This window comes from Ranitomeya variabilis, chromosome 4, assembly GCF_051348905.1.
Source record: "Ranitomeya variabilis isolate aRanVar5 chromosome 4, aRanVar5.hap1, whole genome shotgun sequence".
Classification (NCBI taxonomy): Eukaryota; Metazoa; Chordata; class Amphibia; order Anura; family Dendrobatidae; genus Ranitomeya; species Ranitomeya variabilis.
In genome coordinates, this window is record NC_135235.1 from 680,390,947 (window position 1) to 680,408,859 (window position 17,913).

The window sequence follows — 17,913 nt, forward strand, 5'->3', positions numbered from 1 at the left end:
TTTACTTATAACCATGCAGAACCCCGGTCCAGTCCTTTTGCCTTTCCCCGGGAAACAAGAGACGCAGCCTCAGCAGTTCCGGACCTGGCTCAATACAGGTACTTGCAGCCTGGTCTTCCTCCTTACACTCCCCCTCTTTTTTTAGCTTGCCATTCCATAGGCAAGACATCTTCGTGCTCCTTTATGTTCTTCAGAGGTGGGTCAGATGCCCACAATTTTCGTATCCATCTCTGCCTCTCTTGCTCCACATTCTGCTGAAGGAAATTGTTCTGTGCATACTTCAGGAGCGAAACACCAGTGTGGTCACACTGAGTACTTGGAGGCTCCTCTGGATTTTGCATGTTAGGAGTACTCAGAACTTCAGGTTGAGTGGTAGAGTCAGATTGGGTCGCAGAGGATGGGAGTATGCCCGAGTTTAATGGAGCAGCTATCTCTGGAGCTTCAGATCTACATTCTTCCCTTGGGCTGGTGGGCAGTGAACTATCCATTTCAGAGAATGAGGCAAAGGATTCTTCCTCATCACCATCAGGAACCATGGGAGTGAGCATTTCAGGGACACTTGACACTTTCTCCTCTCCTTCGGGCAGGCAGAGACCCGACATACTTTAGTGGACTATTCGGGTCGGTGCCCGTTCTTCCCCTTCACGTTGATACAGACGGGACTCTTGGATCCAATTTGTTGTTCCACCCGATTCGCCTCCACACGACTGAGCAGCGCAGACATCTCACTGTAGACAGACGATGCCTTCTCCTTCACTTCTCGGCGTCCAACATCGTGGCACTGGGTGCGGCTCCCCTCTGCTCACAGTACCATTTCTTCAAGGTGCAGTGCTCTTTCCAGTGAGTTTAACCTTCGGAAGGGTGAGTGAATCTTCGCCGTCGGCTGTCTCGGGTAGGGCAACTCCTGGACAGGAGTCCCATTTTTCCACATGTCCAACATTCACTTCTGCGCCTGTCTGGTGGGTGCTTCGGTCGGGATCACCATCCTCCACGAGAGGCATACCACCTCTGTAATCGCCCTTCATCTCAGGAAATGGAAATAGATTATGGGGCTGCTGCTGGGGTTGCTCTTATGCTCTGTTTCTTTCCACTGACTTCTCTTAACTCTTGCCATGAGGTATGGGAGCGGACTCTATGGCAGCAGCAAGGGTTTCCTTTAGGTTCTCGATTTCTGCCTTCATTCTCCACATTCCCTGCCATAATTCGTGGGACCACTCCAGCTCTTCTGCGTTCGAGGTAGGCACTTCACGGCTCCTGACCATCCCTGCCAAGGCTGCGAACTGCTGCTCCTGGTTCCTTTTGAATGCTTCCGCCCCAATTTCTACAAAAGTCATACACAGCCTAGCACGCAGGCACTCCCGCAAAGCTTGCTTAAACGGCACATTTCTAAGCCCTGCTACGAACTGGTCTCTTAGAATTATGTCAGGGGGTCCTATGCCTACATCATCCCGCCTCACAATTGCAGCGTGGATTTCTTGCAGTGCATTCATGTATTGGGCCACAGTCTCCTCTTCCCATTGGACACGGCTATACAAGCGCATGCTCAATTCTCCAACGTCTTTGGGGTCTCCATGTATTCTCTCTAAGATTTGCAACACCTTGGTAAAGGTGTCTCGCTTGTGGGGGCTGTAGCATGATGGAGCACCTTGATTCTCAGTCCAGGGCCATCATGACAATCTTTGCCTCCATGTCGAGGGTCATGGGTTGCATCCTCAACATACCCTTGACCCGTTCAGTGTTGCTCCTTGTAAATTTTGGGAGGTTACACAACATTGGCCCCAACGGTATACTGACTCTTGGGGCACCCCTGACCGCTTGGTCTGCCACCTCTACACCATGGACTGCATCCTGCGGACTACACCAAGTGTGAGCAGGCTGTGGGATGCAGTGATGGACGGGAGACAGAGCAAGGGTTAACGAATTTTACTTTAGCAAGTGAGTACTCCATGCAGGGAGATAAAGAGGGATGATGCTGGTAGTCGGTAATGAGGGTATGCGGTATGGGAAAATACAGGGGACAACAACGGTAGCAGTTCTTAGAGTGTGACTTATCCAATCTGACGACTTCCAGACTGCAGAGTCCATGAAACAGACGTTGGCGCTAACAACGGTCAGCGCGGGGTTAATCCGGAGTAGTCCTGAAGACAATGATACGGTGTGTACTCCCAGCAGCGATGAGTCTCTGATGCCTCCTGCGGGTCCTGGAGTCCGGCAGGTGCTGTGAGGGTAAGGCACAGGCTACAGCAATGTCAGAGTCCAACGTGGCCTGATAAATAAGCACCAGGGGGTCAGAGTTCAGTTCACGGTCACAAACCCGGTCCTTCTTAGGCGGCATGCGTGCGGTACTCACGAGCCCAGAGCGTTTGGCAGCTTGCTTAGCGGAGGCCAGCGGGCACATGGTACGTCTTTGTTCAGTCTCTACGGGCGGCAACGGGGATGCTGGAGCGTGGGCCAGTGCTGCTGCGGTACTCAATGGACGGAGCACTCACCTCCCCCTGCTGCACGCAGTCAGTTCCCACCAAGTCTGATTGTTTCAGTGCACGTATTTGCTTTTTAGCCTGAGACACGCCCCCTGCTGTCAAGTGCAAAGGTTGGTCCGGTTCAATAAGCTTTCCCCGGACAACAGAGGAGACAGTCCTGACAGTTTCGTACCCGGCGCAAGAAAGGTACCCCTAGCCCGATCCTTGTGCTTACATCTGCATTGTTGCGAAGTGTGTCTCATTAAGGGAGAGGTTGAGGGCACAGGTGGAGGCCCTACAGAAGGTGGAGGAGGCAGAAGTAGTGGAGGAAGGGTTCCATACAAAGGTTTGTCCCGCAGGCCTTGGGGATTCCAAGATTTGCTGTCTAGTGACACCTTGGTGTCTCCATCTTCTGGTGTGTATTGTTTGTTATCCAACTTCAGGTGTTTAGTACTTTATTTCTCCAAGCCCTGTTGTCTAGTAGTTTGATGATGTATAGTGGTTTAGTTGTCCAACTTTAGGTACATTGCAGTTTATTTTGCCAAGCTCTGTTGTCTAGTAGTTTAGTTCTCCTTCTTATGGTGTGTAGTGGTTTAGTTCTCCATCCCCAAGTGCTCTGCAAGCCTTGGGTATTCCGAGACTTGTGGAGCAGCCCCTTCCCCGCCAGCCCCCACAGCCACCAGAGTCACCCAGTGTCCAGTCAGTGAGATGTAACTCCCCTGTCCATGTCTGCTTGTCCAAGTGTCAGTGTTGAAATGCACCCTGTCACACATCGATTTTTTTTTTTTCAAGGAACAGGTGATGTTGGTATAGCGCAGGCACATCTTTCTTAGAGAAGTAATGGCGACTGGGCAACTGGTACTGGGGGACTGCGACTGCCATCAACTTTCAGAAACCTTCTGTATCCACAAGGCAGAAAGGCTGCATTTCCGTGGCCAGTAGATTGAAACACAAAATATACATAATATACCCATGAGAATGTGTTATAAATCTCATATAAAAATGAGAATGTTATAAATCTCATATAAAATGAGAATTACAGTATCAAATAATGATGCAAAACACAAAATATACATAATATACCCTTGAGAATGTGTTATAAAACTCATATAAAAATGAGAATGTGTTATAAACCAGGTACATTGCCATACACACCGAGGCCAGGGTGATGAGCTGAAAAGGATCAACATAGTGATACGTATGAAAGGCTGATAAATGCATGTCCAACACCTGACATTATCGCTTTATCAATTTAATAAAAAATGTTCTTGTCTATCAGCTTCACACTGCTAGCTAACATCTGCTAGCATCTAGTTAATGGTCACTAGTTTCTGTTACAGAAACTCTAGCATTCAGTTAATGTATAGTATTGAAATGTCTTTGAGCTTTATTTATTTTACAACAATAAATTCTATCTCCAACACAGAAACTCTTGTTGCCTAGTTAATGGTCAGTAGAGCCACATTTTAGCAACTGCTAGCAGTTATAGTATCAGACTCATTCAACTCACTTAGTAATTGGTCATCCAATTATCACAGAGATCACAGGCCAGGAGTCACGTAGAATGACCCACTTTGGTCTTTGGAGCGAAGAGCTCTCAACTGGCCCCTATCATCCAGACAATGACTCTATTGGGCGACAATCAACCGAGGAGGCTGCAGGTTGTTCACAATAATTAGTTATCGCAAAACTAATACTGAGCGTGCGGCATATACACCTCCGGATTACAACGCATGGAATATGTTTACATATCGCTGTACGATCACTGTTAACTCCACGATAACCCCACACTCCTCACTGCAACCACCAATCCTGTTAATAAATAAATAAATACAGGCCAATTGCATTCTTCTTTTGAGGTTCACACCATCAGGGTGTTCCATCCTCTCTCCCTCAAAGTAGCAGACAAATACCGTCCCCCAGTCTCAACCATTCACTTCCTTGACCACTTTTCTGCCTTGCGGCCATACTTCATGTCCTCAGAATTGCCAACCCTTTTCCTGGGAGACTTCAACAGCCCCACCTCCCCAACTGTATACCAGTTTGTATCTCTAGACACTTCTTGTGGCCTCTCACAACTTTCAACCTCTGAGAAACACAAAAACGATAACACCCCTGATCTGGACTTTGTCCGGCTTAGTTCAATCTCCTACCTAGATAACTCATCTCTTACCCTTTGTCCCCCATGAAATTAGGTGAGCGAAAGGGAAAAAAGAGAATACACTGGTCAAGGGTGATATAAATATAAACTTTATTATTAAAATTAAAAGAGCAGGTGAGGGGGAAACAGGTATACTGAAATTGTCACACAATGTACTATAAAAATTGAAGGCGCATTACCCCGGGTAGATGGCAGTGGAACATATATAAATAATACCCTCCTGTGTACAATGTCACTTTTGACAAAAGTGTAGACACAGGGCAAATCACCAACATTACAGATCCCTGCACCAAAATAGGTGCTGACCTCTATTGAGCATGCAGATATACAGGTATTATATACAGGTATTATAATGATCACATAACAGCGGAGAGATGCTCATCCACCCCGACGCATGTTTCGGTCCTGCCTTCTTAGGGGGCCTGCACATCGAGCTGCATACATGGTATTTATAATCCCACAGTCTCTGGTTGTAAACCGGAAGCAGTGTCACATGACTGGAAGCGGTGGACCCGGCCTGATGTGACGCGCGTGTCACCATGCCAACCGCGATGCCAGTTGGCATTGGCGTCACACAGTGGGAGGCAACAGAGGCGGATGCCAACCACCGCATAGAGATGCCGAGAGCTGGCAGAGGCAGAGGGGGCAGTGCACATATGCGCATACAGACAGGGAGCTCCGCAACCAAACCACAACCGCCAACATATGGCATAATACTATATAATGATAACAAGGACATCACAAAATTCAATAGTGGGTATCTGAATATAATTAGTGGCCCATAAGGGAGCAAATATATAAATAAGAAGAAGGCATTGTTTTAAAGGACAGACAAAAGACTAAAAGAGGGAGACAACACTGCAACAATACAAATAAACAGACCCAAAGGTCATATCCAGACAAAAAAGAAAAAATCCTATAAATATAGATACAATTCTCATTCTATATAACTCGTGCTGTGAACGCTGTGATCCACATCCATATTAGTGGTACAACCAGATAGGGTTGCTGTTGTATGAAAGGACACTGAGCAGAAGAGAAGTGCATGTGTGCATGACCCGGAAGCTGCTAAAATAAAAATCCATGTTAAAATCATAAAAATAATAATAGCAGATGTATAAAGTGACATTTAACATGTTTGTTTACAGATCGGCCGGCGATCACAGAAATGGGGCGTAACTAATATTCTCATTGAGCCCAGATGGACGGAGTGTGCCAAGAATCCATCTGGACTCAAGTTGTGCTAGAGATGGACGTATGTACACGCGTATGTGCCCTGCCTCCACTGCCCCCAACGGTTCTTGGCATTTCTACGTGGTGCTTGGCATCCGCCTCTGTTGCCTCCCACTGTATGATGCTGACACCACCTGGCGTCGTGGTTGGCATGTTGACACGCACATCACGTCCGTCTGGGGCCGCAGCCTCCGGTCACATGACACCGCTTCCGGATTACAACTGGAGACTGCGGGTCTATAAATACTATGTATGCAGCTAGATGTGCAGGCCCCCTGACGAAGGCAGGACCGAAACGCGCGTCAGGGTGGACGCACATCTCTCCGCGTTGTGGACTGCTGGACACAAGCAGAATGAACTGCCTCAGAACCAACAGTCAGCAGAGCGGTGGGTGGAGCTGACTAATATAGGACCTACTGGCATGAGGTAGGCTGGGGAACCTAATCTCTGAAGGACACAGCAGGGTTAAATTCCTGTAGAGACTGGCCATGCCCCCTAAGGCCAAATGGAAGCAACATGTTGAGAAGCCGTGCGGTGACCATAGTGAGTAGGGAGGCGCTGAGAGGGCAGGTGAGGTACCACCGTGACTCCTGGTTAGGAGCCCAGTCAGATATTTCCCCTCCTGAGCTGAACCCCTCAGAACAAATGTAATATCTTCACAACCAAGTGATAAAGAAACCAATGAAGCAACTGTGGAATAAAAATGACCATTACACCCTGAGATGACTTCCCTGGTGGGTACAGTGTCTGAAATGTGGTCACTTTAAGGGGTTATATGTCTTCTCACACCTCGGGGGCTTTGCAATTGGCCCCCAATTAGTGCTCCAAAAGCAAAATAGTGACTCTCCCTATTGGAGCCGGCCGTGTGCAGTCATTTCTGACCTCTGGTTTGGGAACAAATTTCTGTATAAATTGTGGCTCCATTTTACCTTTTGTGATATTGAAAAATTTGGACCTAAAACAATTTAGTGGAAAAAATAATGAAATGTGAAGCTATATGATGTAATGGTGGAAAAATAACACCCCCACACCCCAAGATGGATTCCCCGAGGACTGTTGATCTGAAATGGGGTCACTTTGGGGGTGGTGGCGGCAGGTCGCTGTTCTGGCAGCTGCACATTATTCCAGACAAATGTACAATCCAGAAATCAAACAGTGATTCTTCCCTCTGGAGCCGCGGAAGCGAGATCTCCTGCCACATTCTGCGGGTCACCTCATTCTCCAGAAATTGCTTTATAAATTGTGCAGTGTCCTATAAGATATTCCTGCCCACAGCGCCCCCATCCAGTGAGTGTTTGAGAAAGGTCATTACATTGAAACTAAGGAGCACGATCACATTTATCATTGCTGCGCACCGTGTACGGCATCAATGGAGGGAGCAGCGGAGATTCTGTTATTACTGGGATCCCACTCCACTCGCTCCTCACACTCAGCAAGAGTCTGCACTGAGGACTATATACCCGAAGCATCACACTGCTCCGCTCTGTGCGCAGCGCACAACAAGTACTTCTGTTAGGGCTCATACTCACATGCGAGAAACTCGGATGAGTCTCGCACATCAATACCCGGCACTGCACCCGGCACTCAGGAGCGGAGCGTTCGGCCGCATAGCAATACATGCAGCCACATGCTCCGCTCCTGAGTGCCGGGTGCAGTGCCAGGTATTGATGTGCGAGACTCATCCAAGTTTCTCGCATGTGTTATGACCCCAATGGCGAGGGTCTCAGAGGTACGTGGAAGTCTGAGGAATACAAAAATCCAGCTCATAGGGCAGTGGTAACTGGGTTGACCATATATCTACTCCTAACCCAACACTAGAAGTAGCCGGGGATCATTCCTACGTTGATTCTAGATGACACGCTCCAGCCGGAGAATCTAGCTACCCCTAGTAGAGGAAAACAAAAGACCTTTCTTGCCTCCAGAGAAGGGGACCCCAAAGCTGGATAGAAGCCCCCCACAAATAATAACGGTGAGGTAAGAGGAAATGACAAACACAGAAATGAACCAGGTTTAGCACAGAGAGGCCCGCTTACTGATAGCAGAATAAAGAAAGGTAACTTATATGGTCAACAAAAACCCTATCAAAATCCACACTGGAAATTCAAGAACCCCCGAACCGTCTAACGGTCCGGGGGGAGAACACCAGCCCCCTAGAGCTTCCAGCAAAGGTCAGGATATAGATTTGGAACAAGCTGGACAAAAATACAAAACCAAAACAAATAGCAAAAAGCAAAAGGCAGACTTAGCTGATATAACTGGAACCAGGATCAGTAGACAAGAGCACAGCAGACTAGCTCTGATAACTACGTTGCCAGGCATTGAACTGAAGGTCTAGGGAGCTTATATAGCAACACCCCTAACTAACGACCCAGGTGCGGATAAAAGGAATGACAGAAAAACCAGAGTCAAAAAACTAGTAACCACTAGAGGGAGCAAAAAGCAAATTCACAACAGTACCCCCCCCTTAGTGAGGGGTCACCGAACCCTCACCACGACCACCAGGGCGATCAGGATGAGCGGCATGAAAGGCACGAACTAAATCGGCCGCATGAACATCAGAGGCGACCACCCAGGAATTATCCTCCTGACCATAGCCCTTCCACTTGACCAGGTACTGAAGCCTCCGCCTGGAGAGGCGAGAATCCAAGATCTTCTCCACCACGTACTCCAACTCGCCCTCAACCAACACCGGAGCAGGAGGCTCAGCAGAAGGAACTACAGGCACAATGTACCGCCGCAACAAGGACCTATGAAATACATTGTGAATAGCAAACGACACAGGAAGATCCAGACGAAAAGATACAGGATTAAGGATTTCCAATATCTTGTAAGGCCCAATAAAACGAGGTTTAAATTTGGGAGAGGAGACCTTCATAGGAACAAAGCGGGAAGAAAGCCATACCAAATCCCCAACGCGTAGTCGGGGACCCACACCGCGGCGGCGGTTGGCAAAGCGCTGAGCCCTCTCCTGTGACAACTTCAAGTTGTCCACCACATGATTCCAGATCCGCTGCAACCTATCTACCACAGAATCCACCCCAGGACAGTCAGAAGGCTCCACATGACCCGAAGAAAAGCGAGGATGGAAACCAGAGTTGCAGAAAAAAGGCGAAACCAAGGTGGCGGAACTAGCCCGATTATTAAGGGCAAACTCAGCCAACGGCAAGAATGTCACCCAATCGTCCTGATCAGCAGAGACAAAACACCTCAAATAAGCCTCCAAAGTCTGATTGGTTCGCTCCGTCTGTCCATTAGTCTGAGGATGGAAAGCAGACGAAAACGACAAATCAATGCCCATCCTACTACAAAAGGATCGCCAGAACCTAGAAACGAACTGGGATCCTCTGTCTGACACAATATTCTCAGGGATGCCGTGCAAACGAACCACGTTCTGGAAAAACACAGGAACCAGATCGGAAGAGGAAGGCAGCTTAGGCAAAGGAACCAAATGGACCATCTTGGAGAAGCGATCACATATCACCCAGATAACGGACATGCCCTGAGATAGCGGAAGATCAGAAATGAAATCCATGGAGATATGTGTCCAAGGTCTCTTCGGGACAGGCAAGGGCAAGAGCAAACCGCTGGCACGAGAACAGCAAGGCTTAGCTCGAGCACAAGTCCCACAGGACTGCACAAATGACCGCACATCCCTTGACAAGGAAGGCCACCAAAAGGACCTGGCCACCAGATCTCTGGTGCCAAAAATTCCCGGGTGACCTGCCAACACCGAGGAATGAACCTCGGAAATGACTCTGCTGGTCCATTTATCCGGGACAAACAGTCTGTCAGGTGGACAAGACTCAGGCCTATCAGCCTGAAATCTCTGCAACACACGTCGCAGATCCGGAGAAATAGCTGACAAGATAACTCCATCTTTAAGAATACCAACAGGATCAGCGACTCCAGGAGCATCAGGCACAAAGCTCCTAGAAAGAGCATCGGCCTTCACATTCTTTGAACCTGGTAAATACGAGACAACAAAATCAAAGCGGGAGAAAAACAATGACCAGCGGGCCTGTCTCGGATTAAGGCGTTTAGCAGACTCGAGATACATCAGATTTTTGTGATCAGTCAAGACCACCACACGATGCTTAGCACCCTCGAGCCAATGACGCCACTCCTCAAATTCCCATTTCATGGCCAACAACTCCCGATTGCCCACATCATAATTTCGCTCGGCAGGCGAAAACTTCCTGGAGAAAAAGGCACAAGGTTTCATAACAGAGCAACCAGGGCCTCTCTGCGACAAAACGGCCCCTGCTCCAATCTCTGAAGCATCCACCTCAACCTGAAAGGGAAGTGAGACATCGGGCTGGCACAAAACAGGCGCCGAAGTAAACCGGCGCTTCAACTCCTGGAAAGCCTCCACGGCAGCAGGAGCCCAGTTAGCTACATCGGAGCCCTTCTTGGTCATATCCGTCAACGGTTTCACAATGCTAGAAAAATTAGCGATAAAACGACGGTAGAAGTTAGCGAAACCCAAGAACTTCTGAAGACTCTTAACCGACGAGGGCTGAGTCCAATCAAGAATAGCTCGGACCTTGACTGGGTCCATCTCCACAGCAGAAGGGGAAAAAATGAACCCCAAAAAGGGAACCTTCTGTACACCAAAGAGACACTTTGAGCCCTTGACAAACAAAGAATTTTCACGCAAAATTTTAAAGACCAACCTGACCTGCTCCACATGCGAATCCCAATCATCAGAAAAAACCAAAATATCATCCAGATAAACAATCAAAAATTTATCCAGATACTTCCGGAAAATGTCATGCATAAAGGACTGAAAAACTGAAGGCGCATTGGAGAGCCCAAAAGGCATCACCAAGTACTCAAAATGACCTTCGGGCGTATTGAATGCGGTTTTCCATTCATCACCTTGCTTAATGCGCACAAGGTTGTACGCACCAAGGGGGGAAGAAGACGGACGAATATGTCCTTTCTCCAGAGACTCCTTGATATATGAACGCATAGCGGTATGTTCAGGTACCGACAGATTAAACAGTCTTCCCTTAGGAAACTTACTGCCTGGGATCAAATCTATAGCACAGTCACAGTCCCTATGAGGAGGCAGTGCACTGGACTCAGACTCACTGAAGACATCCTGATAATCAGACAAATACTCCGGAACTTCCGAAGGCGTAGAAGAAGCAATAGACACAGGCAGGGAATCCCCATGAATACCACGACAGCCCCAACTTGAGACTGACATAGCCTTCCAGTCCAGGACTGGATTATGGGTCTGTAACCATGGCAGCCCTAAAACAACCAAATCATGCATTTTATGTAAAACCAGGAAACGTATCACCTCGCGGTGTTCAGGAGTCATGCACATGATAACCTGTGTCCAATACTGCGGTTTATTTGCTGCCAATGGCGTAGCATCAATACCCCTAAGAGGAATAGGATTTTCTAATGGTTCAAGAGTAAAACCACAGTGCTTAGCAAATGACAGATCCATAAGACTCAGGGCAGCACCTGAATCTACAAACGCCATGACAGGATAAGACGACAGTGAGCAAATCAAAGTTACAGACAGAATAAATTTAGGTTGCAAATTACCAACGGTGACAGGACTAACAACCTTAGCTATACGTTTAGAGCATGCTGAGATAACATGTGTAGAATCACCACAGTAGTAGCACAAGCCATTCTGGCGTCTATGAATTTTCCGCTCATTTCTAGTCAGGATTCTATCACATTGCATTAAATCAGGTGTCTGTTCAGACAACACCATGAGGGAATTTGCGGTTTTTCTATCACATTGCACCGAATTAGGTGTCTGTTCAGACAACACCATGAGGGAATTTGCGGTTTTGCGCTCCCGCAACCGCCGGTCAATTTGAATAGCCAGTGCCATAGTATCATTGAGACCTGTGGGAATGGGAAAACCCACCATAACATTCTTAATGGCTTCAGATAGGCCATTTCTAAAATTAGCGGCCAGTGCACACTCGTTCCAATGTGTCAGCACGGACCATTTCCGAAATTTTTGGCAATACACTTCAGCCTCGTCCTGCCCCTGAGACATAGCCAGCAAGGCCTTTTCTGCCTGAATCTCAAGATTGGGTTCCTCATAAAGTAAACCGAGCGCCAGAAAAAACGCATCAATATCAGCCAATGCCGGATCTCCTGGCGCCAGCGAAAAAGCCCAATCCTGAGGGTCGCCCCGTAAGAACGAAATAACTATTTTTACTTGCTGAGCAGAGTCTCCAGATGAACAGGGTCTCAGGGACAAAAACAATTTACAATTATTCACAAAATTCCTAAACTTAAACCTGTCTCCGGAAAACAGTTCAGGAATCGGTATTTTAGGTTCTGACCTAGGATTTCTGATAACATAGTCTTGTATGCCCTGCACACGAGTAGCCAGCTGGTCCACACTTGTAATCAAGGTCTGGACATTCATGTCTGCAGCAAGCATAGCCACTCTGAGGTAAAGGGGAAGAAGAAAGAAAAAAAAAAAACAAAAACTCAGAATCTTCTTTCTTATAATCCCTCTTCTGCAACGCATTAAACATTTAATACTGGCCTGGCAAACTGTTATGACCCCAATGGCGAGGGTCTCAGAGGTACGTGGAAGTCTGAGGAATACAAAAATCCAGCTCATAGGGCAGTGGTAACTGGGTTGACCATATAACTGTTATGACCCCAATGGCGAGGGTCTCAGAGGTACGTGGAAGTCTGAGGAATACAAAAATCCAGCTCATAGGGCAGTGGTAACTGGGTTGACCATATATCTACTCCTAACCCAACACTAGAAGTAGCCGGGGATCATTCCTACGTTGATTCTAGATGACACGCTCCAGCCGGAGAATCTAGCTACCCCTAGTAGAGGAAAACAAAAGACCTTTCTTGCCTCCAGAGAAGGGGACCCCAAAGCTGGATAGAAGCCCCCCACAAATAATAACGGTGAGGTAAGAGGAAATGACAAACACAGAAATGAACCAGGTTTAGCACAGAGAGGCCCGCTTACTGATAGCAGAATAAAGAAAGGTAACTTATATGGTCAACAAAAACCCTATCAAAATCCACACTGGAAATTCAAGAACCCCCGAACCGTCTAACGGTCCGGGGGGAGAACACCAGCCCCCTAGAGCTTCCAGCAAAGGTCAGGATATAGATTTGGAACAAGCTGGACAAAAATACAAAACCAAAACAAATAGCAAAAAGCAAAAGGCAGACTTAGCTGATATAACTGGAACCAGGATCAGTAGACAAGAGCACAGCAGACTAGCTCTGATAACTACGTTGCCAGGCATTGAACTGAAGGTCCAGGGAGCTTATATAGCAACACCCCTAACTAACGACCCAGGTGCGGATAAAAGGAATGACAGAAAAACCAGAGTCAAAAAACTAGTAACCACTAGAGGGAGCAAAAAGCAAATTCACAACAGCATGTGAGTATGAGCCCATACATACAGTCTGCTCCGTACGTGTGTGGCTCTGCTCCATACACCTCGTGCACAAACTGCTCCGCTCCGTACACCTCATACACATGTGGCTCCGCTCCGTACACTTCATACACACATGGCTCCGCTCCATACACTTCGTACACACATGGCTCTGCTACATCCACACTGTAAACCCCTTCTGAGTCCTGACCCCACATAAACTTCCCCTCATCCAGCACCATGACAACCAGCACAGCAGAGTCCTGTATACACTGAGGCCCCTGATCATGTGACCCCTGACTCCTCCCCTCCTGTGACCTCATCACAGGTCCTGTGCGCACAGAGCAGCCATATATGTGGTGTGCGGCTCTGCAGGTGGAGGTAGGTGCTGGAGGCTCCATTATTCTCTATGTGGAGTGCGGCTCTGCAGGTGGAGGGATGTGATGTGGAGATTCCCCATTACTGGCGTATTAATACTAGAAATATATTGCACAGGGGATATCGCAGCCAATTCCCGCAAGAAGAATCCTGGAAACACAGAAATAGAAATGATTCTTTCTCTGCAGTTTCTATAGGACTTAATACATTCCTGATTCCAGACAGTAATAGAAATACGGCAGAAAACAGGAAGAAAGTTCGGAGAAGAAGCTTCATAGAAAGACACTGAAGTTACAGACGGCATTTAACCCTTTGGGAGAAAAGCGATTACAGCACTTTACTGAGTAAATCTTACCAGGACTGTAGCAGGTAAAGACCCCAATATCCACAGGTGTCCCTTCTAATTGGGGGAAACTACAGTGCCTTGCGAAAGTATTCGGCCCCCTGGAACTTTTCAACCTTTTCCCACATATCATGCTTCAAACATAAAGATCCCAAATGTAAATTTTTGGTGAAGAATCAACAACTAGTGGAACACAATTGTGAAGTTGAACGAAATATATTGGTTATTTTAAATCTTTGTGGAAATTCAAAAACTGAAAAGTGTGATGTGCAATATTATTCGGCCCCTTTACTTTCAGTGCAGCAAACTCACTCCAGAAGTTTATTGTGGATCTCTGAATGATCCAATGTTGTCCTAAATGCCTAATGATGATAAATATAATCCACCTGTGTGTAATCAAGTCTCCGTATAAATGCACCTGCTCTGTGATAGTCTCAGGGTACTGTTTGAAGCACAGAGAGCATCATGAAGACCAAGGAACACAACAGGCAGATCCGTGATACTGTTGTGGAGAAGTTTACTGCCGGATTTGGATACAAAATGATTTCCAAAACTTTAAACATCCCAAGGAGCACTGTGCAAGTGATCATATTGAAATGGAAGGAGTATCATACCACTGTAAATCTACCAAGACCAGGCCGTCCCTCTAAACTTTCATCTCAAACAAGGAGAAGACTGATCAGAGATGCAGCCAAGAGGCCCATGATCACTCTGGATGAACTGCAGAGATCTACAGCTGAGGTGGGACAGTCTGTCCTGTTGTGAAATTGGATTTTGGGCTCCCCCGGTGGCCACTGGTGGAATTGAACTGGTGTGCATCATCCTCTCTGTTCACCTGTTTCCATCAGGATGTGGGAGTCGCTATTTAGCCTTGCTCCTCTGTCACTTCCATGCCGGTCAACATTGTAATCAGAAGCCTTTCTGTGCATGTTCCTGCTGCTAGACAACTCCCAGCTAAGTTGGACTTAGTCCTTGTTTGTTTTTGCATTTTGTTCCAGTTCACAGCTGTAGTTTCGTTTCTGTGTCTGGAAAGCTCTTGTGATCTGAAATTGCCACTCTGATGTTATGAGTTAATACTAGAGTCTTAAAGTAATTTCAGGATGGTATTTTTGATAGGGTTTTCAGCTGACCATGAAAGTGCCCTTTCTGTCTTCCTGCTATCTAGTAAGCGGACCTCAATTTTGCTAAACCTATTTTCATACTACGTTTGTCATTTCATCTAAAATCACCGCCAATATTTGTGGGGGCCTCTGTCTGCCTTTCGGGGAAATTTCTCTAGAGGTGAGCCAGGACTATATTTTCCTCTGCCAGGATTAGTTAGTCCTCCGGCCGGCGCTGGGCGTCTAGGGATAAAACGCAGGCTACGCTACCCGGCTACTGTTAGTTGTGCGGCAGGTTTAGTTCATGGTCAGTTTAGTTTCCATCCTTCCAAGAGCTAGTTCTTATGTTTGCTGGGCTATGTTCTCTTGCCATTGAGAACCATAACACTGTCCATAGGGCAACAATCAGTCGTACACTGCACAAATCTGGCCTTTATGGAAGAGTGGCAAGAAGAAAGCCATTTCTCAAAGATATCCATAAAAAGTGTTGTTTAAAGTTTGCAACAAGCCACCTGGGAGACACACCAAACATGTGGAAGAAGGTGCTCTGGTCAGATGAAACCAAAATCGAACTTTTTGGCAACAATGCCAAACGATATGTTTGGCGTAAAGGCAACACAGTTCATCACCCTGAACACACCATCCCCACTGTCAAACATGGTGGTGGCAGCATCATGGTTTGGGCCTGCTTTTCTTCAGCGCGTACAGGGAAGATGGTTAAAATTGATGGGAAGATGGATGGGGCCAAATACAGGACCATTCTTGAAGAAAACCTGTTGGAGTCTGCAAAAGACCTGAGACTGGGATGGAGATTTGCCTTCCAACAAGACAATGATTCCAAACATAAAGCAAAATCTACAATGGAATAGTTCACAAATAAACGTATCCAGGTGTTAGAATGGTCACGTCAAAGTCCAGACCTCAATCCAATTGAGAATCTGTGGAAAGAGCTGAAAACTGCTGTTCACAAACGATCTCCATCAAACCTCACTGAGCTCGAGCTGTTTGCCAAGGAAAAATGGGCAAGAATTTCATTCTCTCGATGTACAAAACTGATAGAGACATACCCCAATCGACTTGCAGCTGTAATCGCCGAATAAAGGGGCGGAATAATATTGCACGCCCCACTTTTCAGTTTTTGAATTTCCACAAAAATTTAAACCAATCAATAAATTTCGTTCAACGTCACAATTGTGTTTCATTTGTTGTTGATTCTTCACCAAAAATTTACATTTGGTATCTTTATGTTTGAAGCATGATATGTGGGAAATGGTTGAAAAGTTCCAGGGAGCCGAATACTTTCGCAAGGCACTGAGTCAAATCTAATAATCCTCAGACAGTTCTGACAAACACGGAAATGTGCCCCTTTATGGATGTGACAGAAAGTCTGTTTAGTCACTTTAGCTTCATAGTATCAGCTCTAATCCAATGGTGAGATAGCGATTTACCCTGAAGGGTCACAAATTGTGGGGTTGTTATAAAATGTTATATTTAGGGGGGTTTGTGTTGCCTCCTTACAAGAATCACTATGGTTTTGTTCTTTTTCTGCTGATAGATATAAAACACCCAACTATGAAAAACGGGAACCAAGGAAACATGTATTACTCTCATAGTACGTGGCCTCTTTATTGGCCCCTCACACAGTAAAATGTTCCCACAGTGCCGCCATTCCTGACACACATTATAATTGTACAACATGCCCCCACTGTTAGGGTTGGTGGAACGCACCGAATATATTTATTAGATGGGATTGGTGCGTTCGCAACCCGGGATCCACCGTGCAGGAAAGAACCTGCTGCTAAGTAATTGGTGGCACTATATGGCAGTATGAACCAGCTCTGTTAGCTTCACAGAGCGGCCGAGAAAGCAAAGCTCTGTGCCCTGTTAGACTTTCACAGAGGCACAGGCTAACTACCCAAATGAGAGCAGTCAGTGGTCATGCATGCACACAAAACTCCTCGCTGGAGGTGCCAGCATTCTAGGGCTTTTTCAGCCAGGTCCCTGAATACACACAAACACAATCTCCTCGCCGGAGGTGCCAGCGTTCTAGGGGCTTATTTCAGCCGGGTCCCTGAACACATACAAACACATGACCACACTGGTGCAAAGCACATAACTTAGGAAGATACTAGCGCATGGCCATGCGAGCCTTAAATAGCTGCAGCACGTACAGGACCTTCCTAGGAGGACCAATGAGAGGCTGCTACAGAGCCTGCGCACCTACAGGACCTTCCTAGAAGGACCAATAGATTTGGCTGCAGTACCTGAGCATGTGACCCTTGATCTCCACTGAGAGATCTTACCCTGGGCATGCTCAGTGTGTGCAAAGCAGGACTTAGTCCCAGAAAAGCCTGCTCGCCGCAGATCAGTGCAGGGTACAATAGCAGAGCCTGGAGAGGCAGCAGTAACCCTTTGCACAGTATCAGTCTTAGTGAGACGTTGGGACCAACGTCTCCACTGAGCAGGCTCCACTGCGGCCGATGCAGAATGGGAGACCGCAGCAGACACGGATCGAGATTCCCCCTGTGCAGCAGAGGAAACTCGACTCCTAACATTACCCCCCTCCTAGGGCCCCCCCTCCTTGAGCCTCGCTACGCTCAAAAGCTGCAATGAGCAGCGGAGCCCGAATGTGCTCCACAGGCTCCCAGGTTTTATCCTCTGGACCGTAACCCTTCCAGTCCACCAGATAAAATTTCTTGTCACGTACCACCTTGCACCCCATGATAGCATTCACCTCAAACTCATCCGTGGATGAACCCTATGTCCCGGCAGATGACTCAGAAAACTGGGACAAATGAACGGGCTTTAAGAGGGAAACGTGAAAAGTATCAGTGATACCAAGGCG

At 47.1% G+C, this 17,913-nt stretch overlaps 2 protein-coding genes across 3 annotated transcripts in view; one reads left to right on the top strand and one right to left on the bottom strand.

Moving 5' to 3' along the window:
• Positions 1 to 17,913, bottom strand: part of LOC143766330 (uncharacterized) — a 1,024,462-nt gene that overhangs the window by 489,464 nt on the left and 517,085 nt on the right. The window lies entirely within an intron of this gene.
• The window catches only part of LOC143766333 (uncharacterized), a 167,686-nt gene continuing 163,396 nt past the window's right edge, over positions 13,624 to 17,913 (top strand). For both annotated transcript variants that reach the window (XM_077253925.1, XM_077253928.1), the window contains exon 1: positions 13,624 to 13,994. The gene's annotated coding sequence lies outside the window, so the exon portion shown is untranslated. The remainder of the gene's footprint in view (positions 13,995 to 17,913) is intronic.